The 22807-nt window shown below is 38.9% G+C and overlaps 1 protein-coding gene across 1 annotated transcript in view; it reads right to left on the bottom strand.

Annotated features, from left to right (window-relative positions):
* Positions 1 to 21654, bottom strand: part of KLF8 (KLF transcription factor 8) — a 337674-nt gene extending 316020 nt beyond the window's left edge. Inside the window, exon 1 of the mRNA XM_074392158.1 lies at positions 21071 to 21654. The gene's annotated coding sequence lies outside the window, so the exon portion shown is untranslated. The remainder of the gene's footprint in view (positions 1 to 21070) is intronic.
* Between the last annotated feature and the right edge of the window lie 1153 nt (positions 21655 to 22807).

The raw sequence follows: 22807 nt of genomic DNA, 5'->3' as shown, positions 1-22807 counted from the left end.
GGTATTGGAGCTTTATTGCATGTTATTTGTTTATTTTCTCTTGGTGCTTTTAAAACTCTTTCTTTATTTGACCTTTGAGAGTCTGATTATTAAATGCCTTGAGATAATCTTCGGGTTCAATCCGCTTTTTGTTCTACAACATTCTTGCACTTGGATATTAATGTCTTTCCTTAGGTTTGGGAATTTCTTTATTATTATCCCTTTGAATAAACTGTCTATCCACATCTTCTTTATACAGTCTATCATTAATGGGCATTTGGGTTGTTTCTAAGTCTTTGTGATTGTGAACAGTACTGTAATAAACACACATGTGCATGTGTCTTTATAACAGAATGATTTATAATCCTTTGGGCTTATATCCAATAATGGTATTGCTGGGTCAAATGATATTTCTAGTTCTAGATCCTTCAGGAATCATCACACTGTCTTCCACAATGGTTGAACTAATTTACACTCCCACCAACACTATAAAAGTGTTTCCTACTTTTCCACATCCTCTCCAGACAAGCAAAAGCTAAGAGATTTTGTCACCACCAGGCTTGCCTTACAAAAGCTCCTAAAGGAAGCACTAAATATGGAAAGGAAAAACTGGTACCAACCACTGCAAAAACATACTAAATTGTGAAGACCATCGACACTATGAAGAAACTGTATCAACTAATGAGCAAAATAACCAACTAGCATCATAATGAAAGGATCAAATTCACACATAACAATATTAACCTTAAATGTAAATGGGCTTAATGCCTCAATTAAAAGAAACAGACTGGCAAATTGGATAAAGAGTCAAGATCTAAAATGAACACCCTAACATCACAATTATAATAACTAGAGAAGCAAGAGCAAATAAATTCAAAAGCTAGCAGAAGACAATAAATAACAAAGATCAGAACAGAACTGAAGGAGATAAAGACACAAAAAAATTTAAAAAAAAATCAATGAATCCAGGAGCTGGTTGTTTGAACAAACTAACAAAATAGATAGACCATTAGTCAGACTTACAAAAAAGAAAGGAGAATCAAATAGACACAATAAAAAAGAAAAAGGTGCTATCACCACTGATCCCACAGAAAATCAAACTACCATCAGAGAACACTAAAAACATCACTACTCAAATAAATTAGGAAATCCAGGAGAAATGACTAAATTCCTGGACAGATACACTCTCCCAAGACTAAACCAGGAATTAATCAAATCTCTGAATAGACCAAAAACAAGTTCTGAAACTGAGGCAGTAATTAACAGCCTACCAACCAAAAAAAAGCCCAGAACCGAATGGATTCACAGTCGAATTCTACCAGAGGTACGAAAAGGAGCTGGTATCATTCCTTCTGAAACTATTCCAAACAATACAAAAAAAGGACCTCCCCCCTAACTCATTTTATGAGGCCAGCATCATCCTGATACAAAAACCTGGCAGAGACACAACAAAACAAGACAATTTCAGGACAATATCCCTGATGAACATTAACGCAAAAATCCTCAATAAAATACTGGCAAACTGAATTCAGCAGCACATCAAAAAGTTTATCCACCATGATCAAGTCGGCTTCTTCCTTGTGATGCAAGGCTGGTTCAACATACCTAAATCAATAAATGTAATCCATCATATAAACAGAACCAATGACAAAAACCACATGATTATCTCAATAGATGCAGAAAGGACCTTCAACAAAATTCAATACCCCTTCATGCTAAAAACTCTCAATAAACTAGGCATCAATGAAATGTATCTCAAAATAATAAGACCTATTTATGACAAGCCCACAGCCAATATCATACCAAATGGGCAAAGGCTGGAAGCATTCCCTTTGAAAACCGGCACAAGATAAGGATGCCCTCTCTCACCACTCCTATTCAACATAGTATTGTATATTCTTGCCAGGTCAATCAGGCAAGATAAAGAAATAAAGTGTATTCAAATAGGAAGAGAAGAAGGCCAATTGTCTCTTTTTGTAGATGACATGATTGTCTATTTAAAAAAAACCATTGTCTTAGCCCAAAATTTCCTTAACTGATAAGGAACTTTGGCAAAGTCTCAGGATAAAAAAATCAATGTGCAAAACTTACAAGCATTCCTATACTCCAATAATAGACAAACAGAGAGCCAAATCATCAGTGAACTCATATTCCCAATTGCTACAAAGAGAATAAAATGTCTAGGAACAAAACTTAGAAGGTATTTGAAGGACCTCTTCAAGGAGAACTACAAACCACTGCTCAAGGAAATAAGAGACGACACAAACAGATGGAAAAACATTCCATGCTCATGGATAGGGAGAATCAATTATCGTGAAAACAGCTGTACTGCCCCAAGTAATGTATAGATTCAATGCTATCCCCATCAAGCTACCATTGACTTTCTTCACAGAAGTACAAAAAACTACCTTAAGTTTTATATGGCACCAAAAAAGAGCTCATATAGCCAAGACAGTCCTAAGCAAAAAAAAGCAAAGCTGGAGGCATCTGCTACCTGACTTTATACTACAAGGTTACAGTAACCAAAACAGTATGGTGCTGGTACCAAAAAAAGATATATAGACCAATGGAACAGAACAGAAACCTCAGAAATAATTACACACATCTACAATCATCTGATCTTTGACAAACCTGACAAAAACAAGCAAAGGGAAAAGGATTCCCTATTTAATAAATGGTGTTGAGAAAACTGGCTAGCCATATGCAAAAAAACTGAAACTGGATCCCTTCCTTACACCTTATACTCAAGATGAATTAAATACTTAAAAGTAAGACCTAAAACCATAAAAACCCTAGAAAAAAACCTAAGCAACACCATTCAGGACCTAGGTAGAGTCAAAGACTTCATGACTAAACACCAAGAGCAATGATAACAAAAGCCACAATATATAAATGGGATCTAACTCAATTAAAGAACTTCTGCACAGCAAAAGAAACTATCATCAGATTGAACAGGTAACATACAAAATGGGAGAAAAATTTCTGAAATCTATCCATCTGACAAAGGGCTAATATCCAGAATCTACAAAGAACTTAAACAAATTTATAAGAAAAAACATCAAAAAGTGGGCAAAGGATATGAACAGACACTTCTCAAAAGAAGACATTTATGCAGCCAACAAACATATGAAAAAAGCTTATCATCAGTGGTCATTAGAGAAATGTAAATCAAAACCACATTGAGATACCATATTATGCCAGGTAGAATGGTGATCATTAAAAAGTCAGGAAACGGATGCTGGAAAGGATGTGAGAAATAGGAATTTTTTTACACTATTGGTGGGAGTGTAAATTAGTTCAACCATTGTGGAAGACAGTGTGGCAATTCCTCAAGGATCTAGAAATAGAATTATCATTTGACCCAGCAATCCCATTATTGGGTATATACCCAAAGAATTATAAATCATTTTACTATAAAGAAACATGCACACGTATGTTCATTGCAGCACTGTTTACATTAGCAAAACTTGGAATCAACCCAAATGCCCATCAATGACAGACTGGGTAAAGAAAATGTGGTACATATACACAATAGAATACAATGCAACCACAAAAAAGGATGAAGTCATGTCTTTTGCAGGGACATGGATGAAGCTAGAAACCCTCATTCTCAGCAATCTCACCCAGGAACAGAAAACCAAACACTGCATGTTCTCACTCATAAGTGGGAGTTGAACAATGAGAACATGGGGACACAGGGAGGGGAACATCACACGCCAGGGTCTGTAAGGGTTGGGAGGCTAGGGGAGGGGTAGCATTAGGAGAAATACCTAATGTAGATGACAGGTTGATGAGTGCAGCAAACCACCATGGCATGTGTATATTTATGTAACAATCCTGCACATTCTTCACATGTATTCCAGAAGTTAAATTACAATAAAAAGAAAAAAGAAAAAAAAGAAAAGGGAAAGTGGAGTAACTCAGCAGAAAATCTAGACAATCTTAACCGAATGGTCAAGGTTAACATCTCCAGTAAAGTCAATGTAAATATCATGTACTCCCTAATATGACATGACGAGGATACCTCATTGCATGCTATTCTCCCCCAAAATCCATAACTTCAGTCTAATTATAAGGAAACATCAGACAATCTTAAATCGAGTTACATTCTACAAAACAACAGAGCACCAACATTCAAAAAATGTCAAGGTCATAAAAGATGGCGAAACTGTCACAGAACAGAGGCAACTAAGGAGACACGAAGACTAAATACACTGTATTCCATATTGGATTCCAAAAGAGTAAAAGAGGCATTAATGAAAAAATTGAGAAAACTCAAATAAAATATGTAGTTTCGTTAGTTGTATTATATCATATCAATGTTCATTGTTAAGTTTTGACAAATGTATCATAGTTAGGAAAGCTGGGTGAAGGATATATACATAGAAACTTTCTGTACTATTCTTTGCAACTTTTCTTAATAAAGACAATCCACAGGCTGGGAAAAATATTTACAACACACATAATCAATAAATAGTATCAAAATACATTAAAAATTCCAAGTCAATAAGAGAAAAAACAAAAATAACTATCAAAAGGCAAATGAATGAAAAAAGCTTTCTAAGAAAACAAAATGTGAATGACCAATCAACCTTTGAAATGATCCATAATCTTTTAGAAAGGAAATACAAATTAAAGCTATTGATTACCATTTGATACCCCTTAGACTGGAAAATTACTACGTCTGAAGGCTGATAATTCCAAATAACAGTAGATACAGGGAAACAGAAACTACATTCCTGATGGCTGAGGTGAGGAATGGGGGTGTTGAACTCCAAATTGTAACATCTACACTAGAGAGCCAATCCTGGTAAAGTTGAAAATGTGTATACAGTATGACCCAATTCTGCTTCTGGATTTCTGCCTTAGAAAAACTCTCATGTATGTGTGTAAGGAGAAAGAAACACATACAAGACACTCATTGCTGCACTATTCATGAAGAAGAGAAAGAAGGACAGAGAGATTTGGATTTTTCATTGTCACAACTGAGGACTTGTTACTGGCATATAGTGGGTAGAGGCCAGGGATATTGCTAAACATCTTACAATGGACAAGATAGCCCTCCAGAGGAAAATATTATCTGGCTCAAAATAGCAATAATGCCAAAATTAAGAAATCTTGTGTTATCACAAGAGTATATTTATAATTGTTTTCTAACCAGAGAAAATATTTCCACTGTATTCTAAAACCTCTTCCTGATACTTTTATATTCAAGGAGTGTTGGTTTGACCCCATAATTTGTGCTTTCATCCTATTTGTCTTACTGCCTGCTTTTGTACTTCAATTTATTCACAATTTTGCACTGGCACTTCTATAGACCTCCTTTCTCTCTAGGAAATTTCATTCCACTTCCTACAACTCACATTTTTCTTAGGTTTGTCTATCTGTATGTCTGAGCATGTGATCTGGCTTTGGAAGCTTTAAGTGAACTATAATTCAAATTTGATTAATTTAATATCTAGTCTCTGTGGCCCTTGGGTTACAAAAAAAAATGGGCTGCTTAATTATAAAGTACACTCCATGTTCCTAAAATTGCAAAAATGTTGTATTTATTCAGAGTCAATTTTTGATAGACTTACTGACTATACTAGTAGTAGGCTAAGGATTTGCATGTGTGTGTACATTCAGAATTTTTATTTTAAAACAAAGAATCAGAGTAACATTAACAATATAAAATCCATATGGAAATATTCACAATCTGCTCAGTGAGAAATGGGAAAACAATTTCCCTGCCTTACTGCCAGCCTACTGTTTGAGGAGCGAGAAGTTAACGTGCAGTTGGAAGTGCACCTTTTCCAGTTAAACCCCACTCCATAGCTATGTACATTTTTATTCAAAGTCTCCACGACCAGAGGGAACAGTGAGAACTGAGAACCAAAATGCTGTTATTGGCAAGGGTTTGACCAAAGGGTCTGAGATGTATAAGCACCAAGAAGGGAAAGGGAGATCGAGCAACATATGAAAAAGGGGCTGTAGGAACAAACACAGAGAACATAAGTCAAATAACAAAACACAGAGAAAATAGTACAAAATAACCTACTTCCACTCAGAGCAAAGGGACAGTGCACATACATTCATCCTCTCAAGCGTGGGCTGCACTGCACAGTGACTCATACCATCTCAAACGTGGTCTACTGGAAAGATTCAAGTCCCCTAAGGGCACTCAGCATAGGACCACAGTGACATGGTAACACACATACACAAGCATGCAGTGACCCAAAAGCAACAACACATTTTGGATAACAATCGTTCAAAAAAAAGGCCTCTCCCAGAACTGAGGTTACATATTCCAAGTTAGCTAGAAACATTATTTGGGGAATTCCTTTAAAGATGTGAGTTAAAATAAAACAAAAATCAATACCTAAAATATCCTAAAGAACAAAGTGGAGAAATAAGGAATCTCTACGAAGAACTAATTTTTTTTTTTTTTTTTTTGGAGATGAAATTTCACTCTTGTTGCCCAGGCTGGAGCACAGTGGTGCGACCTCAGCTCACTACAACCTCTTCCTCCCAGGTTCAAGTGATTCTCCTGCCTCAGCCTCCTGAGTAGCTGGGATTACAGGCATGCTCCACCATGCCCGGCTAATTTTGTATCTTTAGTAGAAATGGGGTTTCTCCATGTTGGTCAGGCTGGTCTCAAACTCTTGACCTCAGATGATCTGCCCGCCTCAGCCTCCCGAAGTGCTGGGATTATAGGCGTGAGCCACTGCACCTGGCCAAAAACCAATTATTTTAGGTTTCTCATTTGGATGGCCTCACACTAGATAGGTGGTGAGATTACTTCACATGTAATGAGTCCACTACAAGAAAGAGTTGTTTGGTTCAGTGAGGGGGAACAGGCTTTCTAGAAATAACTTTCCCTTCCCTGGACACCATCCAAAATTAGAACCCATCAACTGCCATTAACTACAATGCCCATATTAGTTAATAATCCTAGATTTCAAGTACTACTACATGTAAACTATTATCTTAAAGATAAAAGTTCCAAAGGAAATCTGTAGCTTTATTACATAGGCATATGATTTTTATGAGAAATTCAACTTAAGAGCGTCCATCTGAAAGACAGAAATTGTTAAGAGGTAACATGCAGACCTCAGGTACCACATCATTTACCCTCTAATAATGAACTGCATTTCTCCCTAACTTCTTACTGCACCTTAATTCTCTCCAGCATCAAATCTTCTACTCTATAATCTGTTAAACACCTCTCTCTAACCACAATTTCCTTCTGTTTTTATTGCTTGGCAGAATTATACCTAAATAAATATTTCCACCATAGCACATGTATGCCTATGTAACAAACCGGCACATTCTGCGCATGTATCCCGAAACTCAAAGTTAAAAAAAAAAATGTAATTAAATCAGAGGATAAAATAAATAAAATTCAACTTAATTTGCCATGTAGAGCTGTATAAAAGTGAGGAAGGTGCCCTTACATAAACCCCCTCGGCCTTCCACACGCATATGTGTATCTGCTTGGCTAAGGATATTTTTTAAAGGTAATGCACAGTATATTTTAGTTGTAAGCCCTAGACCCTGATCCCAACTGTTAGCCCCCATAAGCAAAATAAATTATAATATTCTCAACAAATATGAATGTAAATATATGAGAGTGAATGGCAAGTGGGAAATTGAGTCTGTGAGTAAATACACAGACTAGTGTAGTCAGGATGTCTACTAAAAATTTACTGAATAAATATATTTTTGCAATTTTAGAAACATGGAAAGTACTTTATAATTAAGCAGCCCAATTCTTATCTGCAAATACACAGATAGGAAGCCTGGAAAGACAGGGAGATGTCAGATTTACAAAGACAATCTTGGCTCAGCTCCCTAGTGCCTAGTGCTTTCCTCTAAAGTTTCCTCAGGCTCATAGGATTTGGATAGGAGGCAGCCTGAAGGGCATCAGTGCCACAGGTATGCATCATCCTTTATACGATCTATTCTTATTTCTAACTACTCATGCGGTAGAATCTGTGCTTCATCCAAACTTGTCTACTCAAGAGGTTACACATTATGATTACTAATATTAGCAAATTTCTACTAAGTGTCAGGCCATGTACTAGGCACTAAGAATATGGTGCTAAAATAACTAAAAGAGTATAACTGGATTGTTTGTAACACAAAGGATGATGCTTGAGAGGATGAATACCCAATTTTCCATAATATTATTATTAAATATTGCATGTCTGCACCAAAATATCTCATGTACTCCATAAATATATACATCTACTATGTACCCACAATAATTTTAAAAATGTTTTTAAAAGGCAGACATATTTCCTGTCTTCATGGAACCTATAGTCTAGCAGGCTGACTTTGGACCATCCTTGTCCCCACAAAAATTGCCTCTCTCCTTTCTGCCCTTGATAAAATTTCATCTTCAAAATGTAGCTCAAGCCTTTCCATCTCCTTGATGTCTTTTCCAACCATCTTGTCTACTGTAATTGGTCTTAAATCTAGATTCCTGGAGCATGAGGTGTCTTCCCTTCATGTTGGGCATTCTTCACTGCCTTGTATATCTATTTCTTTATGGGCCTCACCCACCCAATTGGACCATTAATATATTTACAGCACAGATCAAGCCATACTCATCCCTTACTCCAGTGCTTTGCACAGTGCCTGGAGTGTAGTAAACGCAACACATGGTATTGTTGCTGCTGCTTCGAGTTAAGACAGTAAAATATGTAGTGTGTGTGTGCTCCTAGTTACAATATAATATGTGGTGTGTGTGCACGCAAACATGTGTAGTGAAAGGCAGAAATCATGACCTCTCATGCATTTGCACCTTTACATATATTGTCCCCTTGCTCTTTTGTCTGCTTAATACATAGGACTCTTTCAAAAGCAAGTGAAATGTTACCTCCTTTCCAAACTAAGCTGTTAGCTCCTCGACAACAGGGACCATAGTTTATTAATGGTAGAACTCTTGGAGTATAAACGTTGCTAAATGAAATGAAACCACCAGGCCAAGCACGGTGACTCATGCCTGTAATCGCAGCACTTTGAGAGGTGGAGGTAGATGGATCACCGGAGGTCAGGAGTTCGAGACCAGCCTGGCCAACATGGTGAAACCCCTTCTATACTAAAAATACAAAAACAAAACAAAACAAAAATTAGCCGGGCGTGGTGGTAGGTGCCTGTAATCCCAGTTACTAGGGAGGCTGAGGCAGGAGAATCACTTGAACCCGGGAGGCGGAAGTTGCAGTGAGCCGAGATGGCACAACTGAACTCCAGCCTGGGAGACAAAGCAAGAAAAAAAAAAAAAAAAAGGAAAGAAAAGAAAAGAAATCACCAGTCCTCCACATAATAGGAGAAATGAGTCACTTTGTTCCATTAGAAAATTTGCAGGCACTGACTTTCACATTTGCTTTCACCAATTTTCCCTGTTTGTGTTACAAAATCCCCAGGGATTTGAGTATCCAATGAAGTAATATGTGAAAGTACCTGGCATTAAGTAGATGCTCTATAAAAACCCCCTTCCTCTATGTTAATTCACTGCATGAACAATACTGACTGCCTAAAATGTGCCATGTACTATTTTATGCTCTGGGAAAAACTGCATCAAACAACAACAAAAAAAAGTCCAAGCTTTCATGAAACTTACATTCCAATAAGGGGAAATAGGCAATAAACAAAATAAATACATAATGGTCAGCAAGTATCACATGTAAGAATAAAAATGAAGCAGGCAAGAAAGATTAATTAGGAATGTTAAGGGTGGGTGGGGCTGAATTATTTTGTATAGAACAGTCAAGGAAGATTTCTCTGAAGAGACAGTATTTAAACAGAAATCTGAATAAAGACAGGGAGTAAGTCATGAAACTATCTGGGGTAAAAGGAAAAGTGTTAAAGTGAACGCAAAAGTCTTGTGGCAGGAATGTGTTTAGAATGATTAAGGAACATCAAGAAAGGCTTTTATAGATCAGACCATAAGTATTTGTTGACTCCCAACCATGTACACACTATACATGAACGTTCTATGATGTACATATATATATATATATATATATATATATATATATATATATATCCCTCTTTATGGATAACCGTTATCGGTTAAATTGTGCCCTACCAAAAGATATGTTGAAGTATTAACCCTTAGTACCTGTGAATGAGGTTTATGAGAATTTTATGCCAACAGAAACACTGCCAGTCTGGGCTGAAAAAGACAGAGATGAGAAAAATGCAGGAAGAATGAAATCTTGTTTTCTTTAGCTTTTTAAAAAAATTTTCCAACATTTATTTTAAGTTCAGAGATAAATGTGCAGGATGTGCAGTTTACATAGGTCAACTTGTGCCATGGAGGCCTGCTGCACAGACCATCCCATCACCTACGTATTAAGCCCAGGATCCATTAGATATTCTTCCTGATGCTCTCCCTCCTCCCACCCCTCACCCTCTGACAGGCCCTTTTGTGTGTTATTCCCCACCCCCACCCATGTGTCCATGTGTTCTCATCATTCAGCTCCCACTTATAAGTGAGAACATGTGGTATTTGATTTTCTTTTTCTGCATTAATTTCACTGAGGATAATGGCTTCCAACTCCATCCATGTCCCTGCAAAGGATATAATCTTATTCCTTTTTATAGCTGCATAGTATTCCATGGCATATATGTACCATATTTTCTTTGTCCAGTCTATTATTGATGGGCATTTGGGTTGACTCCAAGTCTTTGCTATTGTGAACAGTGCTGCAATGAACATATGCATAATGTATCTTTATAAAATAATGATTTATATTCCTTTGGGTATATACCCAGTAATGGGATTGCTAGGTCAAATAGTATTTCTGCCTCTACATCTTTGAGGAATTGTCACACTGTCTTCCACAATGGTTGAACTAATTTACACTCCCACCAACAGTGCAAAAGAATTTCATTTTCTCCAAAATCTCGCCAGCATCTCTTGTTTCTGGACTTTTAAATAACAGGCATTCTGACTGGTGTGAGATGGTATCTCATCGTGGTTTCTACTTCCATTTCCCTAATGATCAGTGATATTAGTGATATTGAGCTTTTTTTCAATGTTTGTTGGCCACATGTATATCATCTTTTGAGAAGTGTCTGTTCATGTCCTTTGTCCATTTTTAATGGAAATTTTTCCTTGTTTTGTTTTAATTTAATTTTAAATTTCAGGATACTTATGGAGAATGTGCAGGTTTGTTACATAGGTAAAAGTGTTCCATGGTGATTTGCTGCACCTATCAACCCATCACATAGGTATTAAGCCCAACATGCATTACATATTTATACTGATGCTCTCCCTCCCCTGCTGCCCCCCTGAAAGGCCCCAGTGTGTGTCATTCCCCTCCCTGTGTCCATGTGTTTCACTGTTCACCTCCCACTTATAAATGAGAACGTGCAGTGTTTGGTTTTCTGTTCCCGTGTTAGTTTGCTGAGTATAATGGCTTCCACCTCCATCCATGTCCTACAAAGGACATGATTTCATTCTGTTTTATGGCTTCATAGTATTCCATGGTGTACATGTAACACATCTTCTTTTTTTTTTTTTTTTTTTTTTGAGATGGAGTTTGCTCTTTTTGCCCAGGCTAAAGTGCTCACCACAACCTCCACCTCCCAGGTTCAAGCGATTCTCCTGTCTCAGCCCCACGAGGAGCTGGGATTACAGGCATGCACCACCACACCTGGTAGCACATTTTCTTAATCCAGTCTATCAATGATGGACATTTGGGTTGATTCCTACAGTGGACTCTGCTGTTTCAGAGTTCTTTGAAGTTTTCATGCACTAGTTATGAGACATTTCCAGCCAAAATAACTTAAAACTATTTTCAAGGAAACTTTAGTGATAATTCAGCAAAGCAAAGTTGTGTTCAGATCAGACATAACCTCCAAGAAGATTCCCATAGGCTAAGGTGAGGTAGAAAAAGCAAGTCAACATCAAGGAATTGCTTTGAGAAATAATTACAGAAATGTAGGGTATTGGTACACAATGAATCCATCAGGAAATGGGTTCAAGTTTGGACTCTACTGCTTATTAGCAGTGTGCCCTTGAGAAAATCATTCAACATTTTTAAGCCTCAATCTTCTCATCTGTTAAGAAAAATGAGGTTAATAAACCTTGATCTTCTTTAGGTGCTTGCTACACAATCTGTGGTTCATCCAACGGCATTTACATCACTCAGAAACATAAAAAATTAGAAACTCTTTAGGTCCCACCCCAGATCTTCTGACTCAGAATCTGCATTGTAAGCAGATCCACAGGTGATGTATACACATTAAAGTTTGAGCAATACTGACTTAGGTGTGGTGGAGGAGAAATGAGAGAATTCATATAATCTGATCAGCAAATTAGGAAGCCAGAGTTGAAAGTAAGTATAAATGGGGCATGATATATATGGAAAAGTCTTAAAACTGTTACTGTGGGGTTAGATGAAATGATGGTGGAGCAGCCAGTATGTCTTCTCTGAGATCAGAAAGCATGTGCTTATGAAATAGGCCCAATCCAAGTAAATTTTAAATCCAAGTACATTTTAAAGGAAAAGGAATAGGACAAAAGATAGAGAATATACAAAAGCTACCATTCACTGACTGAACACTAAATGTTAGGTATATTTTGGGGGTTATATAATTATCATGATCGTTTTAGTATACAGATACTGTCAAGAATTTAGAATAGTGTCTTGCACTTAGTAATTGTTCAATAAATGTTAATTATTATTGCTATTTGTGATAAATACTGCCTCAACCTGTCAACTAAAGAGTTGGGCAAAGGAGACAGAGGATCCAAAGAAAGAAACCCATATTTACTTTATTGCAACTTGAACTGACTTTATCAAAGAGGAAAGAGAAAGAAAACAATTGCTCCAAATGAAATTGCTCCAAATGCTCCACGTGAAATTACTCTTCCTAGGAAGTTGCTTGATTTTGGCTCTGGTTTCTTCCCACTTCACTTTGAAAAAAGTAGGCTCTCACTCTGGAAATAAGCAACTCTTAGCTTGAGGAAGTCAGGATAATTCTATTCTATTTATTAAAAGTAAAGCAAATTCCAGAGGAAGCAGCAAGACTTGAGCAGGGAGATTGGATTCCTTTGGAAGAAATCTATCCCAGGAATATTGAAAGTGGATAGTTGCAGCCAGATCAGCTTACTTTGGTATTTTGGAGGGTAGAAGAAGCTTCTCTCTCAACACTGTCTAAGGTTAGCAATCTCTGCATCCCAACCTCTGACAATAGCTCTAAGAAAACCTGGCTGAGGGCAAAACTTCAAATATCAATTGCTACTTCAGTAAGGAGTGTCAGGAAGGGCTCTATAGAGTCACTGAAAAAAATCATTGATAAAATAAGTGTCCAAATCCTCGGCAGGGAAGCATAAACCTTGGAAAGCTCTTGGGAGTAAGAGGACCCACAAAGAAGAAACACAGTTAATCACTGTCACTATGTCTAGTTCTAAAGCCCAGGCATTACATTTATAAATCCAACTCTTGCTAATTCTCTAGGCCTGGGCACATCGGTATCAACTGCCCTCCCCATGACTTCCCTCTTTTTCATCCAGGGTTGTTATCCTTTAAGAAGGCACTCACCAGGCCGCACTCACAGGCCTTTAGCTAGTTATGATGATGAATTAGATAATTTTAAGCGACTGAAGGAAGCCCTGTGGGCTTCAAAGTGCAAAGAGAAAATTGGAGCAGGGTGTTATGGCAATTTCGGCCTCAAATTGCTTTACACCGTAATAGGAATAGATCCACCATAGGAAAGGACTAGGCCATTGGGAGCGCAGTGAACCCCATATGTTCCCAAAATAGCAGCAAAACATACCTGGCAAGCATAGCAAGAAGACCAGGCCTACAGTGGGCTGAGGAACTTCCAAAGTGGGTAGGGCCAAAATAATGTTTCGTACAGCAGACACATTTGGAAGTGTCTGTTCTGTAGGCAGTGACCCCCTTATAACTCCACTTTGATTAGCAAAGGTATACCAATAGCTTATATTACATGACCCTAGCCTCCTGACCAGAGCTGGTTTATCTAGTAGCTGGCTCAAGTCAGATCTATCAGTGTGATATGGGAACTGGAACAAACAAAGCCAGTACCTTTTCATGTGACTGAACTGTAACTTATAAACTTAGGAGATGAGGGAGCTATCTCTTGCTCACTATGTAATATAATTTGCTAAGAGAGAAGGAATAAGGAGATATGCCAAGGGAAGCAATGACGTTTGAGCCCTAAGGTTTCTGTCCACCTTCTGGTACCAGTAATTTTTCTGGTCTTTGTTGACTGACCCTCGGTGAAAGAAAAAAAAAAATCCTCTAATTTCTTCATATAGCACTGAAAGCAGCTGTTTATGCAATTTCTAATGTTTTGAGTAGTAAAGAGTAGCTTTTGGGTACAGTGTTCCTTATATTGTACCTATAAAATACAAGAGACTCGGCCAGGCACGGTGGCTCATGCCTGTAATCCCAGCACTTTTGGAGGCTGAGGTGGGGGGATCACGAGATCAGGAGATCAAGACCTTCCTGGCCAACATGATGAAACTCCATCCCTACTAAAAATACAAAAAAAAAATAGCCAGCTATGGGTGGCACGTTCCTGTACTCCCAGCTACTCAGGAGGCTGAGGTAGGAGAATTTCTTAAACCCAGGAGGCAGAGGCTACAGTGAGCAGAGATCGTGCCACTGCACTCCAGCCTGGGTGACAGAGCAAGGCTCCATCTAAAAAAAAAAAGACTCTTATTTATGGTTGATTCCTGGGTTCTGCCTAGTGTTCCAGTCTTTTTCCTGCCACCAACTTATGTATCAGCCATAATGAAACACTATTTCCTGAACACAGCATATCTCTGATGTCTGCATTCATTTACATATGATGTTCCTTCCATCTGCAATGCTTTCTTTCTGTATATGTTGACAACTCCAATTTATCCTTCAAGAGACAAATGTCAACTCCTCTAGCAAGTCTTCTCTCACACTCTAACCCACCAAATCACCCATATATTACTTGCTCATAGTAATGACTTTCTCACTTGGCAAGTTTGCCGAAACTCCCCTCCTTAAGTTGACTCAAGTTTCCTCTAACCCTCAGTGTCGTCATCCAAAAACTGAGCATAAGTATTGTGAATTATCTTAGTATGGTCCATGGCATATGGTATGTAATCAAGAAATGCTAAATGTTAGCTAGAGTTTTATCTGTCTCCCAGCTGAGCTGCAGGGCAAGACTGAGGTCTCAGATTTTTGTATTCCCAGGCCATAGCACAGAGCTAACTACACAGAGGGCTCTCATGGCATATATATTGAACAAAAAACTAAGATGAATAACTGAATGCTGCTTCCCCATTTCAAAACCATCTGCCTTACATAAGTGGAAATGGTTAATATGTATGACCAGGTTTAATTAAATCAAAGCTGCAGATCACATTCAAGTTAGTATGCTTGCAAAAAAAAAAAAAAAAATACTCTGAACACCTTTCCATGTTCTCTGTTCATTACATATATATCATGCCATCACTGACCAGCAAAATGTTCCCAGCTCAGGGAGCTATTCCTAAGTCTAGCTTTCTAAGGAACAAAATATAGGCCATCTTAGCATCAGGAGGCATTAGCTAGATAATATTCTTTGAAACTTAGCTATTTCCCTAAGACACTAGGAGAAAGAACTTTAACCTTGCTGTTTATCCAGCAGCTGCTTTTGCCCAGTAAAAAGTTCTCTAAACTCACCCTTTCTCTAACCCTACCCAGTCCTTCTCCAAACCACATGATGTCAATGCTCATTACCTGCCCCGGGTACTAAGGTTCTTCCTGCCTGGAAAACCCTTTCCCTTCCACTCTGCATTAATTCCTATGTCTGCTATGACAAAGTGTTGCTTAAACAATGGAAATTTATTGACCCATAGTTCTGGAGGCTAGAAGTATGAAATCAAGGTGTCAGCAGCGTTGGCTCCTTCTGAGGGCTGTGCAGGAAGAATCTCTTCTAGGCCTCTCCTTGGGCCGCAGACGGTTGTATTCTCCATGCCTCTTCACATCATATTCCCACTGTGTGATCTCATTTTAACTTTATTACCTCTATAAAGACCCTACCTCCAAATAGCCACATTCTAAAAAACTAGTAATTAGGACTCCAACATATATTGGGGAACACAATTCAACCTACAGCAAAAGACATACAGATTGGAGGCAGAGAGAACAATAAAGGAGCTATTATAATAAGCTAGGTCACATATAATGAAAAAATAAGCAAAGACAATATAAGTAGGGATAGAGAGGATACAAAGGTTCAAGAAGAAAAATCTAGAAGGTAAATTAAAACTAAGAGTCATAGACGACTGTAGGCTTTATAGCTTGGTTGACTAGGTCCCTGTCAATCACAAGATCAAAATGGGAGTGAAGGGTTTAATGACATATGAAGGGTTTTAGAAATATTAAGTGTACGGTACTGAGCTATCCAGTTAATGAATGAATAATCTAGGCTCAAGAGAAACATTCACTCTGGAGATGCGGAATGTCATGCAGGCAGTCATCAACATATAAATGGCAGTTAAAACTCAAGTGGACAAGATAACCCAAATAGGATTATAGAGTGGCAAGAGAAGAGAATAAACAAATGGTCAGAGGCAGGTGGAAATTTAAGAAAGAGTATTGTCATGGAAGACAAAGCAGAGGTTAAACAAGAAAAAAGTGGCTAACAGCCTTGAATGTAGTAGAGAGTCAAGTAGGCTGAAGATCTAAAGAAAGGGCACTGAATATGACAGATCTTTAACTTTGGCAAGAGCAGTTTCAGTGATGCTTTAAATGGAAACTGCACCAAAAAAAGGAGTGGTAATTTAAATGAGTTCTGTCAAAGAAATATTTAGACAAGGGAAAAAATGTGCTTGCAAGCTTAAGATTAGGCAGTATGGCATAATAGGCATAGACTTCGTAGACTTCGGTTCAAATCTCAGCTCTGCCACTTACTAGCTGTCAGCTTAGGCAAGTTGCGTGATTTTGCTGTGCCCCAAGTTCCTTAAATGAACAATGAGGAAAATAATAGTATCTACTTAATAGGACTGTTGTGAACTTTATATACATTGATACCTGTAAAGTGCCTGATAGAGGACCTAGTACAAAATAGGTCTTCAATATATGTCAGCAATATTAGGTGGAAAGGGTTGGATGAGTGGGAAAATCAAAGAAGAAATTTAAGAAAATAAGACAGAAGGAAGCCAACTGATGAAACAACTTAGAAAGTACAAGATAGGATGGATCTCTTACACTTACTAGCTGTATGAACTTGGGTAAAGTACTTTCCTGTGCCTCGGTTTTCTCATCTACAGATTAGCAATGATAATAGTGTCTACCTCAAAAGATTATTGTGAGGATAAAGTAAAATGATGTATGAAACATACAGAGTACGAAATTAAAGAAAATAATGCATAAAATTTAAAAAGCCATATACTCTAAAACAGTGGTTGCATATTCTGCAGTAGGGAATAGGAATAAGGATTCTGATATGGAATGGGAATAGGCATATTCCTTTTCCACCTTTCGCAAATAGAGCATAGTAAGCCTCTGTTACTAATAGAGTATATTATATTCCTTAGGTGTACTGGGAATGAAAAATTAAATGAGAACATCTAACTTCTAAGGCAGTAGTTCTAAAACTTCAGTGTGTATCCAAGTCACTTGGACGGCTTGAGAAAAAAAAAATACTGATTGTTTTATCACAATCAGTATGAGTTTCTGAATCAATGTGTCTGGGGTGGGGTCTGAAAATTTGCATTTCTCAGAGGTTCCCAGGTGTTGCTGATACTGTTGGTCCAAGCACCATACTATGAGAACCTCACGCTAAGCTAGTGGTTCTCAACCTTTACTGCACATCAGAATTACCTAGGGAGGTCTTTAAAAATCCATCTTCCAAGCTGTGCCCCAACCAATTACATCAGTATCTCAGAGGAGGGACAAAGTTATCAGTATTTTTTAAATATCCCCAACTGATTCCAGTGTATGGCCAAGGTTGAGAATTGTTTTAGAGGATGCCCACCCTAAACCACAAGTTTCCCTTTACATGCACATCTAACATGCACACCTACCTTATTCCTAAAAGGGAGCTGCAAAAATAAGTGGAAATTTCAAGGCCAGAAGTGAGTGGAACTTTCAGTGTATGGAACAGAGGAGCTAAAATTTTGTATTTGTGTGACTTGTTCTTGTTCTTACTGCATTGTCCTCTTTGGAATTCTTTGGCATTTTTCTTCTTTCTCTCAATTCCTTTCCTCTCACTCTTCTCTCCTTCTGAGTTCCCTGAGACTGATGAGGTGTTTTAAACTTACAGCTCCCACTGAGAAGAACTTGGGAGAAACACAGTGCATAACTTAAAAGGAATCCTGTGTGCCAGCAGGACTGAAAGTTTAAAAAAAAGGTTTCCAAGCAGATAATTTTCACAATTTCATGACAAAGAGTGCTACAAAATCTTGTGATATTTTCTTAAAGCAGATGAGACTTTTTCTAGTGCTAATAAATTTATTGTAATATATTTTGTTGAAGTACATTGAAGAGACTTTCCATGTTTAAGTATAGTGGACCCTTGAAAAACACAGGTTTGAACTGCATGGGTCCACTAATACACAGATTTTCTTCCACCTCTCCCGCCCCTGAAAGAGCAAGACCACATCCTTCTCTTCCTCCTTCTCCTCAGCCTACTCAACATGAAGATGGCAAGAATGAAGACCTTTATGATGATCCACTTCTACTTAATGAACAGTAAATATATTTTCTCTTGTTTATGATTTTCTTAACATTTTCTTTTTTCTAGCTTAGTTTATTATAATAACACAACATATAATATGTATAACATACAAAATATATATTAATCAACTGTTTATATTATCAGTAAGGCTTCTGGTCAACTGTAGGCTACTAGTAGATAAGTTCTGGGGAATCAAAAGTTATACATGGATTTTCAACTGTGTGGGGTCAGCACCTCTAACCCCTGTGTTGTACAATGCTCAACGGTAGTTTCAAATGCATTTGAAACCTACTTCAGATAATTGTGTTATAAAACAATGGTTAGTATGAAATTAAATTGTATTAATTGACATGAACAAGTTAACAATAAGTTTACTAAGCTTTTCTTAAAGGAACATTAGATCAATCCCAAATATAAAAACATAATCCATCTTGATTGTATAAGATAAATAATTCAAGATTCATTCTCTTTAATACAATAGAATTTCAAACAGAATGATTGTTGATTATTTCTTTTTTTACAAATAACTTCCTGTCTCATTCAGAATAAAAGTCAAAATCTTTACAAGTTCCTATATGATCTAGCTCCCTCTATCTCACTGACCATATATCCCGCTACTCTTCCTCCTCTCCACTCCAGTGATACTGACCTTCTTACTATTCTTTGAACACACCATCATGCCTTTGCACTTGCTAGTTCCTCTGTCTACAACACCCTTCCCTCAGGTATTCTCACCCTTCCCTCACTTCATTAGGATATAGTCTTTAATAATCTCCCCAATTCAACATGCCCTGTAGCCTTTCTCCTGTCTTATCCCCACTCAAAGTATACGTTTATTGTTTGTTGTTTGTCCCCTCCACCCACACCTCCTCATTAGAATATAATCCCTAAGAGGGCATATTTTCCCCATAGTCTTGTGTGGTGATTCTCAGTATGTAATTGTCAAATGAATGAATGAATGAATGAATGAATAAATAACACAATGTAATTTTGTGCCGATATCTTTCTCTGTCACAGCTCCCTACCCTGGACCACTGAGTAAGAACTAGGAAGGGGCTCAAAACAAAGGAAATTGTGGCGCACTGGAACTGTGGCTTTCAATTGATCAAACAAAAACTTACAGAGTGAAATATTAGCCCTAAAACCCCAAACAACATGTTTTCATCTCTTTGACCTGTGGGATATCATCAGGCTCTATCCACAGTCCTACCACCCTCCCTGTGCAAAAACATGAGAGACAAATATGTAAGAGATGTCACTGGTCCATAAAAAACCCTTTCTATCAAGTTTCTGCCACACCAGCTCTTCTTTAACAGTAGATGGAAAGACAGTGAAGCCCTCCTTCTCATAACAATCTCCCTTACTGGGCATGGATAAAGCCAGAGTGGCATTAACTTTTCTACTGAAGTTTCCTGCTCTTTGCTCTTCGTATGCCATTTTGACTTGAGTTCTTACTTCTTCCAGCTGAAATTCCCAGTCACTTGGCTTTGAGCATATGGACATCTGGTACTGAATGGAAGTCAATAAAAGTGAACCATTGAGCCATTCATGTGAAAAATGTTTGCTAAATGTTGGACTCAAATTCAACATTTATCTCCATATCCTTGGAAGGCTACTAATCAGTTAAAAAGGGAGTCATTGACAACACTCAGCATGGCCTTGACATTTATGCACACCTCCCAGCAACATGATCAGCTACAAGCAATGCACCTAGCATTCAATAAATGTTTGTAGAATGAATGAATTTATTCAAGTTACCTGCACTGCCATGGCGCCTCTCAGGAAATGGAAATTTTCTTTTTGAGCTAAAACTGCAGAGTCAACTGACTGCAGTTAACTAATGTGTAACTTGGCAACATTGCCCAGGGTACACCTCCTAAAAATCAAATGGACATTAGAACCAAGTTTGGAAGCTGGTTTGAGTAAGAAAAAGCTTTCCCTGCCGCACAAATTCCTTCCAACATACGTGTAGTTTTATAGTAAGGTGAGACAGTGCCACCCTTCTCATAATGGAATTTCCAGTCAAATTGAATTTCCAGTTAAATAGTGCACTGTCCCTTTAAAAAGCCAGGCAAGATGGAGCTCTCCCAGCTCACAATTAGAGGCTTCAGACAACCGGACAGGGTTGCTGCAGGGTGAAAAAAATAAAGAATGCCAGGAGGGAGGAAGTCGAGGCTCTAATACCTGGAAGAGAAATCAAGGATGCAACCACACAGCCATCGAACTGAGCGCGCCTCTCCCGCCCTTGGCAGCTCCCCTAGGCTCTAAAGCACCACCTCCCCTTCCCTCCCCTTCTTATCCAACCCCACTCAGCTCCACCCTCCAGGTCTTCCTTGAAAGAGGCTATTTCGCTGCTCAGAGGGGATGATAAAAGGAAGGTGGAATGGGAGGTGGCAGTTGGTAAAGCAAAATGAAAGGAACTTACTTTCGGATTCTGCGCCTCCGAAGGCATCCTCTCCTCCCAGCCCCGGGGCAAGGGCCGACGGGGCGGGGCCGGGGTTAAGCTGGTGGACCCGGGGTCCTCACTCCCTCGGACTACAAACGTAGTTGAATGAAGACTTAGGGGTAATGGGCACCGACTAGGGCCGGGGTACAGTCTATTTTAATTATCTCAAAGGAAGACAGAAGAGTGTGAAGAGTGTTAGCCAGAGGAAGGAGTGGAGGTGAGCTCTAAGACCTTCCTTTTCCCTCCTTTCTGGTTAGCTTCCCTCTCCCGGCATTAGCGATTACAAGGGCAATGATTTTCCTTTTTCCTCCTTTTTGGTCTCTCTCAGCTGCCAGTCCCGACCCCACCCAGCGGCTCCACCCCATCCACTGCTACACATTCTGTCAATCATCAGCCCCTTTAAAGCTGCATCGCACAACTTGGTTGTTCGTCCCACTTAGGCGGGCGGACAGAATCATGGTCCTTCTGACCTTTCCAGCAATACCCCAGACCTTTCCAAAAACACCCCGGACCTTTCTGCTGGGTTTATGAAGTGAGGTTGTTTGCTAGTGGCGGCCTCTCCTCCCCCTTTGTCCTGGAGCTTGAATACTGGGCTCCACCCAAACTTCTTCCGGCAGGGGCAGGCCCCACCACACCCCACCCCATCTCTTTACATTACTTTGTTTCCGGTAAAAGTGGTTACCTAGGCTGCCAGATCCCCAAGAAAGTTTCTGTGCGCCCTCTTTGGCGCCGCCCACTCCCATGCGGTCTTTGGATTGAAGTGGCCACAACAGCTCTCGGGTCTCTAGGGCTTCTTGGTTCTGCCTGGCCTGGGATGCTCAGTCTTCCCGGTCTCGTCTCTCATCTCTGTGAGTCTCCATGTTTCTGACTAGAATGGGGAGGAGGAAGGAGGAAAGGGTGGGGATTTCTAATTCACCCCAAGCAGCAGTTTCTTACTACCGCCCCACCTCGTAACTAGGCAGCTCAAAGTCAGAGAAGGACCCTGAGATTCTATACCACAGGTATAATTGGAACTCTAGAATGACCCTTGAGAAATCATGTTTAATCTAATTCCCCCTTTCAGTTAATGACAATACCTGGTTGCTTAGGTCAGAAATCTTGGAGCCATCCCTGACAGTTCTCTCACAAGTCTCATCCAATTCTTGAGGAAATACCCTTGGCTCTATCCTAAAAATGTGTTCAGCATCCGACCATTTCTAACCCTTTCCACTACTATTACCCTGACCCTGGCCATCACCATCTCCCAAATGGATGGCTAGTTAGAGTGTCCTCACTGGTCTCCCTTGTTCCACATCTGCCCCGCTAAAATCTGTTCAACAGCTGGCAAACAAATAGTCTTTTTTTCTTTTATTCTTATTTATTTATTTACTTATTTATTTTGCGTTTTAGTTTGGGAACAAATAGTCTTTCTAAAAGGCAAATCTGACCAAATAGTCTTTCTAAAAGGCAAATCTGACCAGGTCTCACCTCTGTTTAAAACCTTTCAGTCAAGCCAGGCGCGGTGGCTCACATCTGTAATCCCAGAACTTTGGGAAGCCAAGGAGGGTGGATCATGAGGTCAGGAGTTTAAGCCCAGCCTGGTCAGGATGGTGAAACCCCGTCTCTACTAAAAATACAAAAAATTAGGCGGGCGTGGTGGTGGACGCCTGTAATTCCAGCTACTCCGGAGGCTAAGGCAGAGAATTGCTGGAACCGAGGAGGTGGAGGTTGCAGTGA

The sequence above is a fragment of the Saimiri boliviensis genome, chromosome X (genome assembly GCF_048565385.1).
Source record: "Saimiri boliviensis isolate mSaiBol1 chromosome X, mSaiBol1.pri, whole genome shotgun sequence".
In the NCBI taxonomy this organism is placed as follows: domain Eukaryota; kingdom Metazoa; phylum Chordata; class Mammalia; order Primates; family Cebidae; genus Saimiri; species Saimiri boliviensis.
The sequence above is the reverse complement of the archived record's forward strand: the minus strand, read 5'-3'. Positions and strand labels throughout refer to the sequence as shown.